Source organism: Bombina bombina, chromosome 6 (assembly GCF_027579735.1).
Source record: "Bombina bombina isolate aBomBom1 chromosome 6, aBomBom1.pri, whole genome shotgun sequence".
Lineage (NCBI taxonomy): Eukaryota > Metazoa > Chordata > Amphibia > Anura > Bombinatoridae > Bombina > Bombina bombina.
In genome coordinates this window covers 283,754,341-283,766,833 of record NC_069504.1, presented here as the reverse complement: position 1 = coordinate 283,766,833, position 12,493 = coordinate 283,754,341, and the positions used below count along the sequence as shown (strand labels likewise).

At 40.8% G+C, this 12,493-nt stretch overlaps 1 long non-coding RNA gene across 1 annotated transcript in view; it reads right to left on the bottom strand.

Annotated features, from left to right (window-relative positions):
- The window catches only part of LOC128665036 (uncharacterized), a 56,742-nt gene extending 50,829 nt beyond the window's left edge, over positions 1-5,913 (bottom strand). The window contains exon 1 of the long non-coding RNA XR_008402974.1: positions 5,782-5,913. This is a non-coding gene — a long non-coding RNA (uncharacterized LOC128665036). The remainder of the gene's footprint in view (positions 1-5,781) is intronic.
- Positions 5,914-12,493: the final 6,580 nt, after the last annotated feature.

Genomic DNA, 12,493 nt, shown 5'->3' with positions numbered 1-12,493 from the left:
GGGGCACGCGTATGTACTCCTCTGTCAGCTGCAGCTTGCTAAATCAACCCCATAGTGCTCTAGACCCATGCACACTCCTGAACTTATGTCTCTGCAACAAAAGATAAAAAAAGATAATAAAGAAAATATGGTAATTGTAGTTAATTAGAAAGTTGTTTCAATTGCATGCTCTATCTGAATCATGAAAGAAAACATTTTACAGTGCAATGTAAACTCTGCTCCCAGATAGATTAAATGCATAATGCATGATTGAGAACTCAGTGCACTTGATCAGGGAAGTAACTATCTTTAATTGGCCACAGAAAAAGCAATAAGATAAACATACTTAAGAGAAATTCAAATGTCAATAGGTTGTTAAAAAATTACATTGCCCAGAAGGAGGTCTGTTTTTCCTTAATCATCCTTACAGATTATAAAATAAATATATGTAAAATGACCATTACTTGTAATTTCCTTTTATGATAACAAACCTCATCCTTCTATGCTAATTATAATACTATTATTATAACCAAATGTGAATGGAATTTTGAGCTATTTGCACAAAAAAATAATAGATATTCAAGTACATTTACAAATGCCTAAGCTTTTTGAATAATTTCCTAATGTATTAATAACTCAGGAGTGCCCAAACATTTAATCACGTATGAGAACACCAAAGAGATGATTTAGCAAATATAAAAATGATTAATCTGCTGAGGAATCGACTTCTCCAGCACCTGTGGCAACTTGTTCATTATTAGTTCTGATTAGTACTAATAGTGAATCAAGACCTACATAATTATCCTAGCTGTGCAGTCATTAAGAAAACACTGAAAATATTGTGCAAATAATTGGTTGCTAAATATCATTTGAACATGAGTTGACAATTTTTATGAAACTTAGAAGCCTGTCAAAATACTGATGAGCCAGTCACTTTGGCCTAGATTTAGAGTTTTGTCGGTAACGACCCACGTAGCTAACGCTGGCTTTTTTCTGGCCGCACCTTTTAAATACCTCTGGTATTGAGAGTTCACAGAATGGTTGCGTTAGGCTCCAAAAAGGGAGCGTACAGGCATATTTAACGCCACTGCAACGCTCGATACCAGAGTTACTTACGGACGAGGCCAGCTTCAAAAACGTGCTCGTGCACGATTCCCCCATAGAAAACAATGGGGCTGTATGAGCTGAAAAAAAAACCTAACACCTGCAAAAAAGACGCGTTCAGCTCCTAACGCAGCCCCATTGTTTCCTATAGGGAAACACTTCCTACGTCTGCACCTAACACTCTAACATGTACCCCGAGTCTAAACACCCCTAACCTTACACTTATTAACCCCTAATCTGCCGCCCCCGCTATCGCTGACCCCTGCATATTATTTTTAACCCCTAATCTGCCGCTCCGTAAACCGCCGCTACTTACATTATCCCTATGTACCCCTAATCTGCTGCCCCTAACACCGCCGACCCCTATATTATATTTATTAACCCCTAATCTGCCCCCCACAAAGTCGCCTCCACCTGCCTACACTTATTAACCCCTAATCTGCCGAGCGGACCGCACCGCTATTATAATAAAGTTATTAACCCCTAATCCGCCTCACTAACCCTATAATAAATAGTATTAACCCCTAATCTGCCCTCCCTAACATCGCCGACACCTAACTTCAAACATTAACCCCTAATCTGCCGACTGGAGCTCACCGCTATTCTAATAAATGTATTAACCCCTAAAGCTAAGTCTAACCCTAACACTAACACCCCCCTAAGTTAAATATAATTTAAATCTAGCGAAATTAATTAACTCTTATTAAATAAATTATTCCTATTTAAAGCTAAATACTTACCTGTAAAATAAATCCTAATATAGCTACAATATAAATTATAATTATATTATAGCTATTTTAGGATTTATATTTATTTTACAGGTAACTTTGAATTTATTTTAACCAGGTACAATAGCTATTAAATAGTTAAGAACTATTTAATAGCTAAAATAGTTAAAATAATTACAAATTTACCTGTAAAATAAATCCTAACCTAAGTTACAATTAAACCTAACACTACACTATCAATAAATAAATTAAATAAAATACCTACAATTAAACCTAACACTACACTATCAAAAAATGAATTAAATACAATACCTACAAATAACTACAATTAGATAAACTAACTAAAGTACAAAAAATAAAAAAATATTTACAAACATAAGAAAAATATTACAACAATTTTAAACTAATTACACCTACTCTAAGCCCCCTAATAAAATAACAAAGCCCCCCAAAATAAAAAATGCCCTACCCTATTCTAAATTACAAAAGTTCAAAGCTCTTTTACCTTACCAGCCCTGAACAGGGCCCTTTGCGGGGCATGCCCCAAGAAATTCAGCTCTTTTTCCTGTAAAAAAAACACATACAATACCCCCCCCCCAACATTACAACCCACCACCCACATACCCCTAATCTAACCCAAACCCCCCTTAAATAAACCTAACACTAAGCCCCTGAAGATCTTCCTACCTTGTCTTCACCTCACCGGGTATCACACCGATCCGTCCTGGCTCCGATATCTTCATCCAACCCAAGCGGGGGCTAGACATCCATCATCCGACGGCTGAAGAAGTCCAGAAGAGGGTCCAAAGTCTTCATCCTATCCGGGAAGAAGAGTAGATCCGGACCGGCAACCATCTTCTTCCAAGCGGCATCTTCTATCTTCATCCGATGAGGACCGGCTCCATCGTGAAGACCTCCAGCGCGGACCCATCTTCTTCCGACGATGACTTCCCGATGAATGACGGTTCCTTTAAGGGACGTCATCCAAGATGGCGTCCCTCGAATTCCGATTGGCTGATAGGATTCTATCAGCCAATCGCAATTAAGGTAGGAAAATTCTGATTGGCTGATGGAATCAGCCAATCAGAATCAAGTTCAATCCGATTGGCTGATCCGATCAACCAATCAGGTTGAGCTCGCATTCTATTGGCTGTTCCGATCAGCCAATAGAATGCGAGCTCAATCTGATTGGCTGATCGGATCAGCCAATCGGATTGAACTTGATTCTGATTGGCTGATTCCATCAGCCAATCAGAATTTTCCTACCTTAATTCCGATTGGCTGATAGAATCCTATTAGCCAATCGGAATTCGAGGGACGCCATCTTGGATGACGTCCCTTAAAGGAACCATCATTCGTCGGGAAGTCGTCGTCGGAAGAAGATGGGTCCGCGCTGGAGGTCTTCACGATGGAGCCGGTCCTCATCGGATGAAGATAGAAGATGCCGCTTGGAAGAAGATGGTTACCGGTCCGGATCTACTCTTCTTCCCGGATAGGATGAAAACTTTGGACCCTCTTCTGGACTTCTTCAGCCGTCGGATGATGGATGTCTGGCCCCCGCTTGGGTTGGATGAAGATATCTGAGCCAGGACGGATCGGTGTGATACCCGGTGAGGTGAAGACAAGGTAGGAAGATCTTCAGGGGCTTAGTGTTAGGTTTATTTAAGGGGGGTTTGGGTTAGATTAGGGGTATGTGGGTGGTGGTTTGTAATGTTGGGGGGGGTATTGTATGTGTTTTTTACAGGAAAAAGAGCTGAATTTCTTGGGGCATGCCCCGCAAAGGGCCCTGTTCAGGGCTGGTAAGGTAAAAGAGCTTTGAACTTTTGTAATTTAGAATAGGGTAGGGCATTTTTTATTTTGGGGGGCTTTGTTATTTTATTAGGGGGCTTAGGGTAGGTGTAATTAGTTTAAAATTGTTATAATATTTTTCTTATGTTTGTAAATATTTTTTTATTTTTTGTAACTTAGTTCATTTTTATTTTTTGTACTTTAGTTAGTTTATTTAATTGTATTTATTTGTAGATATTGTATTTAATTCATTTATTGATAGTGTAGTGTTAGGTTTAATTGTAGGTAATTGTAGGTATTTAATTTAATTTATTTTTTGATAGTGTAGTGTTAGGTTTAATTGTAACTTAGGTTAGGATTTATTTTACAGGTAAATTTGTAATTATTTTAACTATTTTAGCTATTAAATAGTTCTTAACTATTTAATAGCTATTCTACCTGGTTAAAATAAATACAAAGTTACCTGTAAAATAAATATAAATCCTAAAATAGCTATAATATAATTATAATTTATATTGTAGCTATATTAGGGTTTATTTTACAGGTAAGTATTTAGCTTTAAATAGGAATAATTTATTTAATAAGAGTTCATTAATTTTGTTAGATTTAAATTATAGGGAGTGTTTGTGTTAGGGTTAGACTTAGCTTTAGGGGTTAATACATTTATTAGAATAGCGGTGAGCTCCAGTCGGCAGATTAGGGGTTAATGTTTGAAGTTAGGTGTCGGCGATGTTAGGGAGGGCAGATTAGGGGTTAATACTATTTATTATAGGGTTAGTGAGGCGGATTAGGGGTTAATAACTTTATTATAGTAGCGGTGCGGTCCGTTCGGCAGATTAGGGGTTAATAAGTGTAGGCAGGTGGAGGCGACGTTGAGGGGGGCAGATTAGGGGTTAATAAATATAATATAGGGGTCGGCGGTGTTAGGGGCAGCAGATTAGGGGTACATAGCTATAATGTAGCTGGCGGCTGCGTGCGGACGGCAGATTAGGGGTTAATAATAATATGCAGGGGTCAGCGATAGCGGGGGCGGCAGATTAGGGGCTAATAATTATAATATAGGGGTTGGCGGTGTTAGGGAGAGCAGATTAGGGGTACATAAGTATAACGTAGGTGGCGGTCAGCAGATTATGGGTTAAAAATATTTAATCGAGTGGCGGCGATGTGGGGGGACCTCGGTTTAGAGGTGCATAGGTAGTTTATGGGTGTTAGTGTACTTTAGAGCACAGTAGTTAGGAGCTTTATAAACCGGCGTTAGCCCAGAAAGCTCTTAACTACTGACTTTTTTCTGCGGCTGGAGTCTTGTCATTAGATTTCTAACACTCACTTCAGACACGACTCTAAATACCGGAGTTAGAAAGATCCCATTGAAAAGATAGGATACGCAATTGACGTAAGGGGATCTGCGGTATGGAAAAGTCGCGGCTGAAAAGTGAGCGTTAGACCCTTTCCTGACTGACTCCAAATACCGGCGGTAGCCTAAAACCAGCGTTAGGAGCCTCTAACGCTAGTTTTCACGGCTACCGCCAAACTCTAATTCTAGGCCTTAGTTTTAGAAGCTGAGGATAAATATATAAATTAAAACATGTAAGCTATTTAGAAAACAGTTAAAAATGAAAGAAATTTTCGAAGCTAGGATTTGTCAAACCTTGTGATAAAAAAATACCTAGAATACTGTATGTGTAAGGCCACATGTCAATTAGTTAAGAAGACATTGTACACCAAGGGGCCTAATTATCATAGTGCGAGCAGACATGACATGATCCAATATTGCGGATCATGTCCGCTGCACATCGATAAATGCCGACAGCAAACGCTCTCTGCACTTATCATTGCACCAGCAGTTCTGGTGAACTGGTGGTGCAATGCCGCCCGCTACAGATTTGTCAATCAACCTGATCGTATTTGATTCGGTTGATTTCTGTCCGCCGCTTCAGAGCAGGCTGACAAGTTATGGAGCAGCGGTCTTTAGACAGATAAATATGCCCCTAAAAGTTTATTTTTACATTTTTTTTTTTATCTGTTTACATATTCAATATTTGTACGATTTAGTAATATAGTATAGTTTAATTTTTAATAAATAAAGTTATATTGGTTTTACGCACTGTAACATAACCCCAAAAGCAGAGAAAACATATTTTTGTAAGTCTGGATACTGACTAGTTCTGTGTGTGTGTCTTACCTCTGTGCATGTACAGATGATACCTTAAGATGTCACCAGTAGAATGAAAGCTGTGCCAAGCTTAATATAAGCGTGTTTACAGCTTGTGTTATCAGACGGGATTTGCTGTTACTGCAGTTTTGACTGATGAGGATCGATCTGTGTTGAAGAAATTAAAAATCATTTAGAATGCACTAATTGTGTCCAGTTAATCTGTATAATGCAAACTGTATACTTAAGACAAATTATATGCTCCTGGTGGGGAGGTTGCTACCCTTATACCCTCCCACTATTAATTTGAAATATGCACTTTTTTGGAAAATTTGACATTTGGAAACAGAATTGATAAAGAGCACATCACAAGTGGGAGTAAGTGATGATCCCTTGCATTTTGGTGAGGGAACGCCTTGTCGCCTTCAAAGGGCTGGTGGCAGCGGACCCCCAGAGAGATCAAAACCATGGAGGTTGGTGGCAGAATCTCTGGGGGGAGATTTAAGACCTCCTTCTGGTGCCTTGGTTGCAGAGTAAGGAAAGATCTTCTATTGCCCACTGGACATTTTGGCTGGGGCACCAAGAAGTAAAAGGGATCCTCAAGTAAGCCTTCAAGGCAGGGGGATCTCAGGACTGACAAGGTCCTTGCTCTCCACAGAGCACTGGCACCGAAAGCACAATCCAGGATTTAAAAAAATAATAATTATAGCGTTTCATTGTTGCTGTTTAAAATAAATAAAGTGGTTTTGACTTGATCAGTCAAATGTATCTATTTACTTATGTTACACATATTATTATTTATTTATTATCGGTTATTTGTAGAGCGCCAACAGATTCCGCAGCGCTATAAACAAAGGGGAGTACAAGAAAACAATTATAGGGTAGAGGGCTCTGCCAAGAGTTGCACTGTTGTAGTCAGCTCTTAAGAAGGTGATCTACAAACAGCTGGACTCTTAGGCTTACATGCTAAGAGGGTTCAGGGGATTGCAGTGGAGGAGAGGAACTGGTAATAGGAAAGGTCAGCGTAGGTTGTATGCGTCCCTGAACAGTAGAGTCTTTAGGGAGCACTTGAAGCTTTTAAAACTAGAAGAGAGTCTTGTGGAGCGAGGCAGAGAGTTCCACAAGATGGGAGCCAGTCTGGAGAAGTCCTGTAAACGGGAGTGTGATGAGGTGACAAGAGAGGAGGAGAGTAGGAGGTCATGAGCAGAGCGAAGGGGACGGGAGGGAGAGTATCTGGAGACAAGGTCTGAGATGTAGGGGGGAGCAGTGCAGTTGAGGGCTTTGTATGTAAGAGTGAGAGTTTTGTGTTTGATCCTAGAGGCAAGAGGAAGCCAGTGAAGGGATTGGCAGAGAGGCGCAGCAGATGAAGAGCGACGTGTAAGGAAGATGAGTCTGGCAGAGGCATTCATTATGGATTGTAAAGGAGCTAGGCGGCAGGTGGGGAGACCAGAGAGGACAGAGTTGCAGTAATCAAGGCGGGAAAGAATGAGAGAGTGGATTAAAATCTTAGTTGTGTCTTGTGTAAGGAAGTGTCTAATTTTAGAGATGTTTTTAAGGTGGAAGCGGCAGGCTGTAGCCAAGGACTGAATGTGAGGAGTGAAGGAAAGATCTGAGTCAAATGTGACCCCGCGACATCGGGCATGCGGGGTAGGGGTAATGATGGAGTTGTCGACAGTTATAGAGATATTGGGGGTGGAGATTTTGGAAGGGGGGAAAATGAGGAGCTCAGTTTTGGAGAGATTTAGCTTGAGGTACTGAGAGGACATCCAGGAAGAGATGTGAGAAAGACAGTTAGTGACACGGGTTAGCAAGGAAGGAGATAGTTCTGGTGCAGAGAAGTAGATTTGGGTGTCATCGGCATACAAATGATATTGGAAACCGTGGGACTTAATAAGGGAACCTAGTGATGACGTATAGATTGAGAAGAGAAGGGGACCGAGGACAGAGCCTTGCGGTACTCCAACAGAAAGTGGTGATGATTTCTACAATAAAACTGTCCATGTCACGCCGTGCCGCTCTAGCCGTTGCTAGGGGCGCTGCGTCTCCTTCCCTGCTCTTTGTCAGGGGCTGTGTTGGGTCCGGATGCGTGCAGAGCTGACGTCATCGCCGCACGCTCCTCTGTCTTTGCCGTACCGGATTCCTGTGGCGTGAATCCTGCGCCTATGTAAGTTCCACAGAAACGATCTATCACTGCCCAAGTATAGGTGTTACTTTGTGTGCTCCTAGGTGTGATAGATCGATACTGCTATTTGCCTTATTGTTGATGAACTCTGCTTGTCTAACTACTCTGCCTGATTAACGCCTAAATTGCTGGATTGATATACTGCTACAGAACTCTGCTTGTCTGACTACTCTGCCTGATTAACCCCTCAATTGCTGGATTGATATACTGCTACTGAACTCTGCTAGTCTGACTACTCTGCCTGATTAACCCCTCAATTGCTGGATTGATATACTGCTGATGAACTCTGTCTGACTTCTCTGCTTGATTAACCCCTATTGTTCTGGATAGGCTCTCTGTTGCCAAACCCTGCCTGCCTGACTATTCTAGTGGTTTACCCTTGGGCTGCTTTACTGTTGCCAAACCCTGCCTGCCTGACCATTCTAGTGGTTTACCCTTGGACTGGTTTACCATTGCCAAACCCTGCCTGCTTGACCATTCTAGTGGTTTACCTTTGGACTGCTTTACCATTGCCGCTGAAGACTATCCTGCCTGTGGTGAGTGCTACTTATCTCATCTTGCAAACTTTCTCTGCTCTGTGATATTCCCTATCATTCGACGCCGGGATAAGAAGACTACTGGCCGAGTTCGGTCTGATAGTGGAGTATCCCACACGAGCATTACTGTCCACTAAATTCACTTAGACCAGAGCGGGGGTTTTCAAACCTGTCATGAGGCCTCCCTAACAGGCAAGGTTATCTGAACTCGAGCACAGGTGAAATAATCAGCTGATTAGTAAACATGGTTACTAACCTGTTTTCACCCAAGGTAATCCTTAAATCCTGGCCTGTTAGGGAGGTCTGAGGACAGGTTTGAAAACTAGTGACCTAAAGTATTCTCTCCAGCCTTTCTGGTTTTTCAGTCCTATACATTATACTATACAGTTAATCATCTGTTCATTTTTGGTGTTTTTACTATTTTTAAAATGTTGGGAAGTCTGTTACAAATTGTCAGTGATACAGTGTAAAGTTCCTCTCCCATGCAGTTTGCACACTGATTGCTGGACATAGGCAAATCAAATTTTATGTTGTCAAGAGAACAGGTTTTTGCTTCTGTATTAAATATTTTATTCTATTGGTAACAATTTTAGTCCTTTACATTTTTTTATTTTCTACTGTTATTGGATTCATTTTTAAATTTGTAAAGGGACTGCATTTCTATGATTTTTAGGTTATTTATCAGGTTTTACATGCCGTCACTCTTACTGTTTAAGTCACTGTCCCTGCAAGTTGTATAACAATGTAATGGTTTATGCACAAGTTTGCATATGATTGCTGGTTTGTTCTGCATGTTGCATTGTGCAATCAGATGCCTTAGACAATGTTGTTCTGATGCCATAGAACTTTATCTACATTCTTTTTGCTTATGTACCGTTTACTATATTTATGCATAGTTTTGAATCTGGGAGCAATTTTGAATTTGGTTACTGTCAAGTTAGAGATGTGCTTCTTTGTTCATATTTGTTGTCAAAATGAATATTTCTCATTTCACTTGTTTTTGTATTATGAGTTTGCAGGTAGTAATACGTCACTAATACATCTTGTTTATATTAGAAGGCACAGAAAGTTCTTCTTGATAGGCAACTGGTGTAATGTATATAAACCCTCTGCAATAAGTAATACTTGTGAGAGCAGCATATCCCATAGAAGCTAAGAGAAAAATAAACACAACTGAGAACTTTACTGAAGCCTGCGTGTAATGCTCATGGGATATTTCCCTATCAGACCAAACTTGGTCAGTAGTCTTCTTATCTCAGCGTCAAGTGGAAGGATAAGGAAATATTCCAGAACATAGTGAGTTTAAGAAATGAAGTAAGCAGTACTCATGGTAGACAGGGTAGTCCTTCACGGCAATAAGGGTAAGGCAGAGAATGGTCAGAGACAAGCAAAGTCCAGTAACAAGTAGGATTTCCAGGTAACAACAGAAAGGGTTAATCAGAAGAGTGGTCAGAGACAGGCAGAGTTCAGCAACAGAAAGGCAATCGAGCAGTTCAGCAGTTCAGGGGTTAACCAGTAGAATGGTAAGAGAAAGGCAGAGGTCAGTAACAATAAGACAAAACAGCAGTCCAGCAGTTCAGGGTTTAACCAGTAAAATGGTCAGGGACAGGCAGAGGTCAGCAACAGTAAGGCAATCCAGCAGTTCAGAAATTCAGGGGTTAAACAATAGAGTGGTCAGAGACAAGCAAAGTTCAGACAGAAGATTAAAGTAGCACCCAGGAGCACAAGACAACCTATACTTGGGCAGTGTAGTAAGGAAAAGAAAGCACTTACATAAGTGCAGATTGGCACCAATCGAGATCAAAGAAGGAGCGTGCACATCACGGGCAGGAACCCAGGAACGATCTGCCACAGAGTAACCCTTCAAATGCCTAAGGTATTGAAGTTGCCTTTTTTCTGGAGTCCAGAATCTTAGCGACCTCAAACTCTGGTTCCCCACAGATCAGGAGCGGAGAAGGAGGAGGTCTGAGTCGAGTAAATCTGTTCATGATGTAGGGCTTGAGTAGTGAGATGTTGAAAACTGGGTGTATGCGCAGAGTTCTAGGCAAAGTAACTTTGTAGGCAACAGGAGAAGGCTGAGATGGCTGGAAAAAAACCTAACACCTGCAAAAAAGCAGCGTTCAGCTCCTAATGCAGCCCCATTGTTTCCTATGGGGAAAGAAAAAATATGTCTGCACCTAACACCTTAACATGAACCCCGAGTCTAAACACCCCTAATCTTACACTTATTAACCCCTAATCTGCCGCCCCCGACATCGTTGCCACCTGCATTATACTATTAACCCCTACTCTGCCACTCCGGACACCGCCGCCACCTACATTATACTTATAAACCCCTAATCTGCTGCTCCCAACATCGTCGCCACCTACATTATAGGTATTAACCCCTAATCTGCCCCCCAACGTCGCTGCAACTATATTAAATTAATTAACCCCTAATCTGCCGCCGTAACTATAATAAAGTTATTAACCCCTAAACCTAAGTCTATCCCTAACCATAACACCCCCCTAATTTAAATATAATTTAAATAAATATAAATAAAATAACTACAATTAAATAAATGATTCCTATTTAAAACTAAATACTTACCTATAAAATAAACCATAAGATAGCTACAATATAACTAATAGTTACATTGTAGCTATCTTAGGATTTATTTTTATTTTTCAGGCAACTTTGTATTTATTTTAACTAGGTACAATAGTTATTAAATATTAACTATTTAATAACTACCTAGCTAAAATAAGTACAAAATTACCTGTAAAATAAATCCTAACCTAAGTTACAATTACACCTAACACTACACTATCATTAACCTAAACTACCTACAATTAATTACAATTAAATTCAATAAACTAAATTACGAAGAAAAAAAAACACTAAATTACAGAAAATAAAAAAAGAATTACAAAAATTTTAAACTAATTACACCTAATCTAATCCCCCTAATAAAATAAAAAGCCCCCCAAAATAATTACATTTCCGTACCCTATACTAAATTACAAATAGCCCTTAAAAGGGCCTTTTGCGGGGCATTGCCCCAAAGTAATCAGCTCTTTTACCTGTAAAAAAAATTACAATACCCCCCCACAACATTACAACCCACCACACACCCCTACTCTAAAACCCACCAAATACCCCCTTAAAAAAAACTAACACTACCCCATTGAAGATCACCCTACCTTTAGCCATTTTCACCCAGCCGGGCACAAGTGGTCATCCAATCCGGCCAGGAGTCTTCATCCGATGGGGCAGAAGAGGACATCCAGACCGGCAGAAGTCTTCATCCTATCCGGGCAGAAGAGAACATCTGGACCGGCAGAAGGCTTCATCCAAGCGGCATCTTCTATCTTCTTCCATCCGACGAGGAGCGGCTCCATCTGGAAGACATCCAGCGCGGAGCATCCTTCCAGCACGACGACTACTCGACGAATGACGGTTCCTTTAAATGACGTCATCCAAGATGGCGTCCCTCGAATTCCGATTGGCTGATAGGATTCTATCAGCCAATCGGAATTTAGGTAGGAAAAATCCAATTGGTTGATTTAATCAGACAATCGGATTGAAGTTCAATCCGATTGGCTGATTGGATCAGTCAATAGAATTGACCTCGCATTCTATTGGCTGATACAATCAGCCAATCGGATTGAACTTCAATCCGATTGTCTGATTAAATCAACCAATCAGATTTTTCCTACCTTAATTCCGATTGGCTGATAGAATCCTATCAGCCAATCGGAATTCGAGGGAAGCCATCTTGGATGACGTAATTTAAAGGAACCGTCATTCATTGAGTAGTCGTCATGCTGGAAGGATGCTCCACGCCGGATGTCTTCAAGATGGAGTCACTCCTCGTCGGATGGAAGAAGATAGAAGATGCCGCTTGGATGAAGCCTTCTGCCGGTCCAGATGTCCTCTTGTGCCTGCATAGGATGAAGACTTCTGCCGGTTTGGATGTCCTCTTCTGCCCCATCGGATGAAGACTTCTGGCCGGATCGGATGACTACTTGTGCCAGGCTGGGT